The sequence below is a fragment of the Cupressus sempervirens genome, chromosome 11, assembly GCF_028749045.1.
Source record: "Cupressus sempervirens isolate cs-2001-9-10 chromosome 11, ASM2874904v1, whole genome shotgun sequence".
Lineage (NCBI taxonomy): Eukaryota > Viridiplantae > Streptophyta > Pinopsida > Cupressales > Cupressaceae > Cupressus > Cupressus sempervirens.
The window spans coordinates 657,117,992-657,126,940 of record NC_143128.1 but is presented as its reverse complement, the minus strand read 5'-3'; positions in this window follow the sequence as shown (position 1 = coordinate 657,126,940).

Sequence of the window (8,949 nt, the reverse complement as noted above, 5' to 3'; positions counted from 1 at the left end):
TATACAACACATGAGTTAGCATTTAATTTAAGAACATGGTGTCTACAACATCTCTACAAGAGATACACCTTGTTATACTTATCCTCTTATTTATGCAAACATATTCATGCCCAATGGAGGATAATCCACTTCTGGTGGAGGTATGCTTAGTTGGAATGCTTATCTCCTAGATCATTTTAGAGACATTCTAGATGCATCTTAAAGGCCTTTATATACAGGCACTCCTACTGTGTATGTACATGAAATTACATGAATATAATTTGATATTGTTATTCTGATCATACTTTTTTTTATTATGTGCTCATGGCGGAGTTCCTTGATCTTGGGTGATTTTTCCCTAAGGCAAGTTCTTATAGTTGGTTCATATTGATCTTTGTGGACCTATTGGTGTGCAAAGATAGTGTGGTAATATATTATTTATTCTATTTGTTTATGAATACTCTAGAATGATGACAATGATTTTTCTCAAAGAAAAATATGATGCATATTAAATACTTAAGTGGTATTTGGCTAGATTTGAAAAGGAAACATGAAATTTCTTGAAGTGTGTGAGATCTGATGGAGGAGGTGAATTCATAACTGGGAAACTCAATAGATTCTACAATAATGGAGGGATCAAGAGATAGATTTTTGCACCAAGGATTCCTCCACAGAATGGTATATCTAAAAGGAGGAATAGATCAATCATGGACTATGCTAGGACATTGATGATGGAAAACAATTTTGCACTGAAGTACTCGAGAGAAGCTATAAGTACATATATTTATACTTTGAATAGAGTACAAGTCAAGAAAGGTGCTAATGCTTCACCTTTTGACTTATGGTATGATTAAGCACCTAATGTGAAATGTTTTAAAGTTTTTGGAAGAAAATGCTATATATTGAAAGATAATAGAAATAGAAAACTTGATGCTAAAAGTAATGAAGGAATATACTTTCAAGATTGGTATGAGTAAAAACTCTACTTGCATATGCTTATTACAAAGGATTCAACATGTATCAAATGTATGTCAAGTCTGCATTTCTAAATGAAATTTTGGAAGAGGAAGTTAATACATTGAACAACTTAAAGGGTTTTTTGACCCAAATAAAAGAGATACGATATGTAAGTTGCACATACATTTGTATGGATTGAAACAAGCCCCTAGAGCTTGGTATGTAAGGTTGCACACATACATGGTAAAGATTGGGTTTACAAACACAAATAACAATGGATATCAATACTTTAAGTCTGAATCTGACAAAGGGATCCTGTTCACTGAGATATTTGTTGATGATATCATATTTGGAGGAAAGGATGCATTTTGTAAGTCATTTTTAGATCAGATGAGGCATGAGTCTGAGATGTTTATGTTTAGTGAGATTAAATTCATTGTTGTCCTGAAAGTGTATCAAATGAAGAAAGGTATCTACATCACACAATTAAAGCATATCAAGGAGATACTAAAAACTTTTGGTATGGAAGACTCAAGGCTAGTTAGAACACCCATGGATATGAGACATAAACTTTCAAAGAATGATGATTCTACTAATGTGAACTAGACCTTATATAGATCAATGATTGGAAATTTGCAATATGTTGTTCATAGTAGACTAGATATTGTACTAGTAGTTGGGATAGTTACTAGATTTTATATAAATCCTAAAGAGAATCATATGATGGTTTTGAAAATAATATTGAAATATCTGAAACAAACAAATGATTATGGATTGTACCACAAGAAGAATGAAAAGTTTGAATTGAAAGTCTATATTGATGCAGATTGGGCTAGAAATATTGATGATAGAAAGAGTACAAGAGGCAAAGCTTTTTTTCTAGGAAAGAGACTAGTTTCATGGACAAGAAAGAAGAAAAATTTCACCTCCCAATCTACATCTGAAGATAAATATGTACCAACATCAATTAATTATTCTAACATAGTGTGGATCAAGGAATTGTTAAAAGGAATGAAAGAACAGATCACTAAACTAGTTGTCATATTCTGTTATAACACAAGTGCTACAAATATATTCAAAAATATTGTCATGCACACTAAGACCAAGCATATTTTTATTAGGGTAAAAGCACAAACCTATGTCACCTTTTATAAAGAAAAAGGATCACAAAACTTAAATAGTTCAACTTTAATTCAATACAAGTGGCATTTGTGCTTATAATTTGAAGATGATGTAAATTGATCAAATGTGTAAAATTGGATGAAGCTTATGTCTCTAATTCTTTTCAAAAATTGAGAAACAATTTTTGTATTTTTTAAATTTTAAATGCCATTTTATTTTATTTTTTAAATGCTGAAAATATAGACTTCTGTTGTTGCCAAACAAATTTATGTAAGTGATCATATTTTGATTTGATTTTGTAATATATTATATTTGAGATATCTTGTGGACAAAAAAATAAAAACTGACTTTCAATGTATATTTTTAAGTTATAAGTGTTCAAAGTTGAACTTAATAGAAATTGATGTATTTTTTTCCTGCCAAACTTTTCCTATCAAATCTACATGCTGTTTAGAACAAGATACATATTCTTGAAGAGGACTCTCTCCTCTAGAGGTACATACAAAGTTTTATTTTTTGGAACATGATATACTATTTCTTCCCCCTATTTTAATTGATATCTTCTTGAATCTAAAAATACCTACTTGTAATATTCTAAAAGTATGACATATTATAACTAATCAAAACACTATAAAATTGACATGACCATTATCTTGACTCTGAGATCTACAAAAAGTTATTTTAAGTTTTTGAAGAAACTTTGTTTTTATGGAGAAGTCAACCTTAAAAGTGAGAAGTACTTTAAAAAATCTATTTTTTCTTGTGTGGCTGCCACATAGGTAGTGTTGTGGTATGCACAACACATGCCAGATTCCTCACTAGGAATGAGGACCCCATACTTTTTTCTAACTCTCAGACTCAGAGTTCGAGAGTTTGAAGGAAATATTAGAATTTAAAAGTATTAGAGTCGTGAGAAAAAAATTAGCAAAAAAAAAAAAAAATTAGACAATTGAAAAAATAAAATAAAATAATAATAGTAAAAAAATTCATCATGCACACAAGTGTGCATGGGGGGAGTGTCAGATGCACATGTTGAGGCACATCGTGCACCCTGCAAGCATGGTGGGGATTATAAAACCCCCACACCCCCCACCTGACTCAAGCACTTATCATTTTTTTGGTTGTTATCTTTGGAGGGTTTTTTCTCATACGCACCAAGGTAACTATCTGTGTGGCACATTAAGACCTTGCCCATGGTAGCACTAAGTGCCTGCATCACTATTCATACTATGAGATGCATTGAGACCTTCCCCATGGCACCACTTTGGCCCATGGTGGCACTAAGCAACTACATCAATATTCATACTGCATGGTGCATTGAGACCTCGCCCATGGTGGAACTTTGGCTTGTGGTGGCACTAAGCGTCCACACCACTTTTAGCATTAGCGATTCTTTAAACATCACGCAGTGGCACTTTATGCCCACACCCAACACAAACCCTCACATGGTGATGCTTTGTGCCCACACCTAATAAACCTTTTGTGCAGTGGTACTTTGAGCCCATGCCCATCAAACACCCATGCGCCACTTGCTTGGTTATGCCCATGCTTAATGAAACATTGTGCATTTCGCTCATGGCATGTGATGCGCATAGGCCTCTCATGCTTGTGATGCTATCACACACACCTTTTTTTTAATTTAATTTTTGAAAAAACAAAAAAAATTTGAAAAAAAAATTTGAAAAAAAAAGAAAAAAGAGAAAGATAGAAAAGTAAAATAATAAATAAAAAAAGCCCAAATTGGGCATTTCATTTTAAGCTTTTACTTTTATTTATAACTCTTTTCATTGACCTGACTAACATTTCTTTTTCCTATGATGTGCTAGTGATCACATGGCATCCACATTCAGAGTAGCACCCAAACCTATAGTCTTCAAATTCCAAGGTGTACCTTCAAAGTTAAGATTCCATGATGATTATGCAAAAATCAGAGATACCGACCTCAAACACACAGATCTGGGATAATTCTTTAGAATTTGCAACAAGCCAATAGAGAGATCTACATTGGTATCTTCACTCATCCATTCTAGGTTAGTCAATGCAGTGTCACATCATGTGTTAGTATAGTCAGTTGAACTTATCGTGGCCTTTTCACAACATTTTGTTCTTGAAGAGAGAATTGTCAAGAGTGTCACAAGAGAGGTGGTGTTGGACCTACAACCCAATAAAATTGAAATGGTCTTCCATCTCCTAAGAGTAGACTCATTTATTAGACTCTCATATGAAGCAGTTGAGAGATGATACAAGGAGCATCAATAAGAGGCCATTGACATCATACAATCCTTGTACCTCATTAAGAAGCCTCCTCAAGGAAGGATGATGGGAAAAGTGGATATGACTTGAGGATACATGGAGGAAGACATTAGATATTCTATCATTCTCTTGAGTAGAGTCATGGGCTTACTTGTAATGGGCCACCTTAGCACTTTGATGGTCAACTTCATTAAGACCATTAGACAGGCAGAGATACCACTGGATTGGGCTACCATGCTAAGTGAAAACTTGTGTGAATAGTTGAGGACAATGAAGGATAAGAAGATGTTTTACATGACTTCTTACATGGTATACCTACTTGCAGTGAGGGCAAAAAACTATCCTAGTTTGTATAGAAGAGGCAATATGTAGGACCCCAATGCCTAGCCATACATAGTTTACCCTCAACTAGTGAAGAAGAAACTCTCAGAACAAAGAAAAGAGTATAGAATCATGAATGATGTGTTCATCTTTGTGATCATTCAATTCATTGAGGGAGACTATGGGAAGATGTTATCTGATGAGGACAATGCACAAGTCACAATTCTTGGAGCCTACTTCATCTAGTTCAAAATGTTCACCTATCTACGAGAAGCTAGTGCATCCATTAATTCTAAGAAGCTCCCAAGATACCCAAGTGACAAACTAGTGCTATTGGAGATATCTCGATAGATTGAGTTAGCCTATGAGAAGATAAAGAGACAATGGAGATCTTGTTGGGCATGGCCATTGGTCATTGGACCATATCAAGTGAAGAGGAAGTAGGATATTCTACCCTTTGAGTGGGAGTGTGAGAACTATCCCCTTGAAGAATAATACTCTCCCTAGCCCAATTTTGATAATGTTAGGAGAGTGGGGAGTTTGGTAGGAAAGGACTTCCATCATGAGGATGTTGTTGAAGATCACTAGATGAATGCCACAAATGACTAGATGTTCACATAAGGGACTATTGTAGGATGACTTTGTATTTAGTAGAAAGGCTCTGTAGTTGAACATCCCAGAGGAGATAAAGCAATAGGATTCTAAGGAGTTACTGGTCCCCCTCTTCAATGCAGACAAAATTGGTGAAAAACCCATTATGAATCTTGAGATTTACAGGGAGGAGGCCGATGATATTAATCATCAAGCAAGGCATGTTATCAGAATAATGAAGGATTGGATCAAGAAACATTTTCCACTTGATCCAATTCCTAACATAGTGATCTTCCACACACATGCTTGCCCAGAGAGAGATAGAGGAAAGAATGTAACAATTCCTACCTTTGTAGCTCAGTCTCCTATCAGGCCAAAAATAGTGTACCAGCTTGATCACCCAGTTGGATATTATCACCCTCTTGAAAGGAAAGGAAAGAACAAAAGAAAGAGGACCTCTCCTTAGAGGATTCAAATAGAATAGGTACCTCCCTAGTAGTTGGAACGGAGTCCACAAGGATCTCAAGATACTAGAGCTACCCAAGTCTAGGATGAACTGCAGTTGCCTCCCATTGTGTCTAGCCAACTAGAAGATGGATAGATTTTGCAAGTCTCCATTCCTCCAGTGCAAGATGAGCCAACTTCTCCTTCTACCTCCAAGAAACAAAAGAAAAGAATTAATATTTAGATGAAGAAAAGGCAAAGGATCAGTAGAAGATTAGTGCCTAATCCATCTATTCCTGAAAGTATTTTAGAATGAGAAGAAGAGGAGGAAGAAGAAGAATTGGAAGATAAAGAGGAACAAGTGCCCTTATAGGGAAGAACTCAGCTAGCTAGAGCCACAGAGTTGCAAAGGAGAAAGAGTGCCATGGGTACCTCACCATCCACTCAAGTAGAACTGTTAGAACTCTCTTCTTTAGAATATGAAGTATAGTAGTGGGTGGATGAGTAGAGTGAAGAGAGCGATGATGTCTTCTCCATGTCAAATTTTGATTTCATGCTCGTAAGTATAGAATTAATTGAGGATAAGATAGGGACACCCCTATAGGTGAACCTCAATAGGAAGACTAGATGCAAATGCCACTAGATACATAGGGTCTTGATCTTACTCCTCCATCTCCACCACAAGTTATAGTGGTAGAACAAGGCTTGGTGAATCCTCCACCTCAAAGTATAGAGGAAGAGCAGGTTCTAAGGAACCATCATTAGAGGAACAACTAGAACAAATGGTGACAGGTGAAGTGTTAGAGGGAAAAATGGTGCAATATTCTCAAACACTTTCCCAAAACACTAAGGTTTAGTGTAGGGCCCATTTGCCGTTGCACCAAAAGCCATGACTGTTAGTGAACATGGAACACCGCATAATTAACCACCTGTGGGCAGGGGAGCGCATTGCATCACCCAACAATCTCCCCCTCGATGTGCATACTAGGTGCTTACGCAGGTCAGAAAGGCACCAGGGAGATTTGAACACATGACCAAGCCAAAACCAAGCTCTGATACCAATTGTAGGGCCCATTTGCCATTGCACCAAAATCCATGACTGTTAGTGAACATGGAACACCGCATAATTAACCACCTGTGGGTAGGGGAGCACATCGCATCACCCAACATTTAGGATATAGGGTCTACTGAGACTTAGGCTATAGAAGAAGAGCCCTCCCAATCGTATATGACTCCAAGCAAGAGAAACAAAGGTAAGGAGGTTGCTAAACACCCATTCGTCATGAAGAGTTAGGTCCTTAGTAGGATGCATCCCTAGGTGGATCTAAAAGGAAATAATTTGGAGCACTAAGCCTCAATTATGTACTTAAGAGGAAGACATTTGTGACATTGCAAAGATCTTGAATAAACTTGAGTCTCCATCACATGAGGTAGCACCATTGGTGTTTGTCACCACCATACAGAACCAAGATTTATTTGCACAAGTGGCTCTCCCTCCTAAAGACATCGATATAGAAGGACTTAGCCTCAAGGATTATGAATTAAAGGATATTATGTTGGGAAGGCCTACACTGGATTTAGCCTAATAAATGATGACTATGGGAGTCAAAGAGGTCCTCAAGTATATGGAACAAGAGGAGATTGAACTCCAAGCACTTCGAAGGCAAGTTGAGATCCTAAAGGGATATCTAGCTAAATTCCTTGGTCCTCTTGATCTTGAACACCCTAAGAAGACTTTGAACACTATAATTAGAGAAGGGGGAGGTGTGCAACTTGACCCATTTTTGAAGGCTTGTTAGGAGTGGTGAGAAAGTTTTGAGGACAAAGGTGTTACAATAATGATAGGGAATTTGAAGTACTACATGCTAAGTAGGAGAATGTGAATAGGATAATAGAAATTTTGAAGTAGGACTTCAGTATCATGGATGAGGTACATGCTTGGAGTAAGGATTTACAGACTCTACAAGCCATAAAGGGCCAAAGATATCAGGTTTTGATTGATGTATATACTAGAGAAGAATTAGATATGATTGATGATTGGAGAGTGAAAATAGTAGATAGCAATAAATTAATGGAAACATTACATGAGGAGATTCATTGGCTCAAGCACTAAGCTTGAGAGAAAATTTTGGAACCAAAGAGACACTACAGTGATGCATGCTTTGATTTTTTTGAAGATGAGGAATGAGAAAAGTTGTTACCTATAGACATAGTAGAGAAGAATTTTAGGAAGATTTTTGTGGAGGTTGTTGATAATGAGGACATCCAACAAGCCTTTTGGACAGAAGAAGCATTGTTGGAATTTCATACCAAAATCGAGGATTTTGTTGATACTTGAATTGAGGTAGACAATTACAGACAGAAGTTAAAAGATAAATATGAGGGCTTAGATCTTTTGGATGTGGTTAAGATTGATGAGATGATAGAGAAATTCAATGGTAAACATCTAAACATATCTTCGGGATGAAGAAGAACAAAACCTAGATGCCAAAATTTTAGTTTTGATACTCAGTAAAATTTTGAGATTTTGACCCTATCAAGGTCCACAGCTTTGTAGCTCCATAGCTCTATTGGTGCGTAGGCACATAGGTCCATAGATCTCCAATTCAAAGGTGTACTCAAAGTTAACTACTTTTTCCAAAAATAGCACTTCCATGCATCAAGAAAGCATTCTAACAACAATTTAACTTCAACACATGCCTAGTAAAAGACATGCTTCTATTTTTGACACCTCCATGTACTCCTACTTTGACTGAAGGCTTCCACCTGCTTTCTTTCTCATATTTTCCTTATTTTTGACATGTAAAAGGGCTCATGCATCCAATTAATGAATAAAATATGGATGGAGTCCCTCTAAGCACCAAATTAATTGTTAGTCTATATATATTTAGTTTGTTTTATTGATTAAAAGAATTTTATTGCATGAAGAATATCTCTCTCTCAACACAAATTGAGGAGAGAATTTCTTATAAATACCCCATTGTAATATGTAACAAGGGCTGCCGTTATTATGCAATAAAATTATTCTTTTTTTGCTCGCATTTGGAGTGAAGTGATTCTTGCCTAAATGTGTCATTATTTTGTGAATTTTTTTTATGAGATTGTGATTGAGGCAAAGGTTTATTGTATTATTTTTGGTTGTATGATCTTTTAGTTCTAGTGTTTGCTAAAGATTTATGAATTCTACTAACATACCTAGCTTGACAAGAGATTATCAAATTGTGTTTGCATAGCTTTTTTTCTTGCATGAGCTCACTTTCTATGTCCTTGCAATTTGATGAA